This window comes from Syngnathus scovelli, chromosome 9 (genome assembly GCF_024217435.2).
Source record: "Syngnathus scovelli strain Florida chromosome 9, RoL_Ssco_1.2, whole genome shotgun sequence".
Classification (NCBI taxonomy): Eukaryota; Metazoa; Chordata; class Actinopteri; order Syngnathiformes; family Syngnathidae; genus Syngnathus; species Syngnathus scovelli.
The window spans coordinates 17067447-17071318 of NC_090855.1; the positions used below are offsets into that span (position 1 = coordinate 17067447).

At 39.3% G+C, this 3872-nt stretch overlaps 1 protein-coding gene across 1 annotated transcript in view; it reads right to left on the bottom strand.

Annotated features, from left to right (window-relative positions):
* Positions 1-3872, bottom strand: part of LOC125975090 (uncharacterized) — a 44173-nt gene that overhangs the window by 10175 nt on the left and 30126 nt on the right. The window lies entirely within an intron of this gene.

Here is a 3872-nt window from a genome sequence, read left to right on the forward strand (position 1 = left end):
AGTGCCTGCCTCCACCTGTCAGTGGATCACCAGCTTCCTGACCAACAGAGGACAGGGTGTGAGGCTGGGGAGCATACCCCATACTGGAACCCCTCAGGGGTGCGTCCTCTCCCCACTGCTCTTCTCTCTCTACACCAATGATTTCTCCTCAGGTGACTCTCCTGTGAAGCTCCTGAATTATGCAGACAACACCACTCTCATCGGACTGATCCGGGACGGTGATGAGACTGCGTACAGACAGGAGGTGGAGCCGCTGGTCCACTGGTGCAGCCAAAACCACCTGGAGCTGAACCCGCTCAAGACCGTGGAGATGACAGTGGACTTCAGGCGAGACCCTTCACTACTTTCACCCTTCACTATCCACAGTAATACTATAAACTCCACAGACACCTTCAAGTTCCTGGGAACCACAATCTCTTGGGACCTGAAATGGACCGGCCACATAGACTGTCCGGAAGAAGGCCCAGCAGAGGCTGTACTTCCCGAGACAGCTCAAGAAGTTCAACCTGCCGCGGGAGCTGCTGAAGACCTTCTACACTGCCATCATCCAGTCTGTCCTCTGCACCTCCATCACTGTCTGGTTTGGCTCGGCCTCCAAATAAGACAAGCACAGACTGCAACCGACAATCAGGACTGCTGAAAAGATAATTGGGATCAACCTCCCATCTACCCAAGACTTGTACCTGTCCAGGACCAGGAAATGTGCAAGTAACATCTCTACAGACCCCTCTCACCCAGGTTGCAGTCTGTTTGAACTACTCCCTTCCGGACGGCGTTATAGAGCTCTGTACGCCAAAACCAGCAGACACAGAGACAGCTTCTTTCCCCAGGCTGTTGCTCTGATGAACTCACACCACTCTTAGAGTCTCAGAGTCACTGCTGTCCAATAACATCCTGCTCCCCACACCCTTTTTGAATTGTCTACACTATTTGTACTGTGTGTCCTCTCTGCATCCATTGCAGCCTGGTCATCCTAGAAGAGGGGTCAGTGGTCTCTTCTCAAGGTTTCTCATTTCCCCTAGTTGGAGTTTTGAGTTTTTCCTTGCCCTCCTGGGAGTTTAAGATCAGGGGATGTCTGAGAATATTTGTCATTTTTCACACGTCCTGAGTGTTGTTAGTCATCTAAATGTTGAACAGAGGCTGTGATGTACCGAAGTCAAATTCCTTGTTTGGCATGCCCAATCATGGCGAATAAAAATTCTTGAATCTTGAATCTTATAGGCATTTGAATACACGTGCAATTTTTAAACGTGAAAACGTGAAATTTTTGAATTTGTCAATTTTGGGAATGTCCCCAATGTGATTTGAATGTGCTGAATGATGTGAATTTAAAACTGGACGGATGTAAATGCTTTGGAATTGGTTGAATAGGTTGAAAATGTAAAAACAGTAAGAAAAAGTAAATTTTGTGAAATTTTGCATAAATTTAATCACGAAAATGTGGATTTTTTGGTAAGTGGGAAGGTGTGAAATAGGTAGGCAAAAGATGAACAGCTGAAAAATGGAACTTGTTGAATCAGTAGAAGTATCTGGAAATTTGGTGAAATTTTGCAAAATTTTTAGCAAAATTTTTTGCAAATTTTAAACGTTAAAACGTGAATTTTTTTTATTTGGCAAGTTTGGGAATGTCCCCAATGTCATTTGAATGTGTTGAATTATGTGAATTTCAAACTGGAACAACATAAATGTGACATGTTGAATCTTCCATTAAGAATGAATAGGGAAAGATTTGCCGGAAATTTGTGAATTTTGTTAAAACAGAAAAAAAATGTAAGCAACGGTGTAAGTGAAAAGTGGAACAGAGTGAATCGGTTTAAGTATGTGGAAGTAATTAAGCGTCAAAAAAGTGGGCAGAATAAGTACAATAATAACTAGAAAATGCAATTTCTGGAGAAATTGCGTGTGAAGGCGAAGACTTTGAATAACGTCTTGGGGAATGCTGCCGAATGATGTTGAAACGAGTTGAATTACTTGAAAAATGTAGAAAATAGAAGTGTAAAATAAAATTTTGGAGAATTTGTGGTGAATTTCAAATTTTTGGTAAGTGGGAAGTTGTAGAATAGGAAGGAAAATAATAAAGGACAGGAATAATAGTGTTAAGGTCTTCACCTTCACACTAATAATAAAGGACAGGAATAACAATAGTGTGAAGGTCTTCACCTTCACACTAATAATAATAATAATAATAATAAAGTGAATGGTGTAGAATAACATAGTATGTGTGAAGGCTATCGCTTTCACACAATAATAATAATAACTAGAAAATGCAATTCCTGGAGAAATTGCGTGTGAAGGCGAAGACTGAATAACTTCTTGGGGAATGCTGCCGAATGATGTTAAAATGAGTTTAATTACTTGAGAAATGCACAAAATTTGGAGAATTTGTGGTGAACTTCAAAATTGAAAACTTGTCATTTTTGGTAAGTGGGAAGTTGTGGAATAAGTAGGTAAATGATGAAGAGTTGAAAGTTGGAACGGGTTGAATCGGTTGAAAAATGTAGAAATTATAGTTGAAAAATGAAATTTTGGAGAATTTAGCCAACATTTCAAAATTGAAAAGTTTGAAGTTTTGGTAAGTGGAAAGTTGTGGAATAGGTAGGGAAAAGATGAACAGTTGAAAGTTGGAACGGGTTGAATCGGTTAAAAAATATAGAAGTTAGAGCAAATGTTGAATGCCTCAGAGAATGAATGGAAATTTAAAAAAAAATGCGCCCTAATTTTTGAAATTCTGAACAAAAGGAAAACTACAGATTCAAGAGGTTAACTTTGGAGCTCAAAAGTTGAAACGGGTTGAATCGGACAAAAATTGTAAAAGTTAGAGCAAATGTTAAATTTAGGTCACTTCTGGTTTCATTTAGGGCAGGGGTGTCCAAAGTTTTTGCAAGGAGGGCCAGATTTGATAAAGTGAAGGGGCCCGGGGGCCAATACTTTTTTCAGACATTTTTTAACTACAGAAATTTCATGCAAATACATACTGTTATGAAACAAATTTCATTGTCCGAATTGTCTTTATTTTTTAAATGACAAAATAACCAAACATAAGCCACTCAGGCAGATGTGAACAACTTTAAAAACACAAATTCTGCCTTTCATTCATATCTGAAGAGTCAGATAACATTGAACAAACTGTATGAAATAATTTAATTTACAAGAGTTTACAATTATTTTTGCCTCATGAACATTTTAAACAGGAGTTATAAGTAATGCAAAGTTGTCTGTTATTATTAAAACTTAACAAGTGAATTTTGCTCTTGTCATTTACAATATTTTTCAGAAAGTAATAGTTTGTGTCACGTCTACATGTTCATAACATCAACAGCATTAACATGGCCACTTCGTAATATTTAATAAGTAATTTTTACTTTTGATTTACTTTTGACTCACAGCCCCACGTGATGAATCGCTGTTGTGATGCCAGTTCAGCTTGGAGCTGCTTCCCTTTATCAGCGCGGTCACTCCCTGTTAGCTTGTCGTATGTGTTAGCATGTTTAGTCTGATGGTGTCTCTTTAGGTTGAAATCCTTAAACAAGGCAAGAGTCTCTTTACGAATTAGACACAATTGCCTTGATTTTCAGTGAAGAAATATTGTAATTCCCATTTCTCTTGAAAGCGACGGCCCTCAATGTCAACTTTCCTCGTTTTCTTTGCAGTCGCCATGGCAGAAATGAGCGGAGAGGGCTGGTGCTGCCACCTTTTGGTAATGAGAGGAATTACAGTTTCAAGTTTCATGATTTTTTTTTATTTTTATTCAGTTTGACAGTGCAGGCGGGCCATGAATAATACATTATAAAACCAAAGCTGTGGGCCGTATGAAATATGACCGGGGGACGGATTTGTCACGGTCGGGTGGAGCATGGAGCAGGACGACCAAG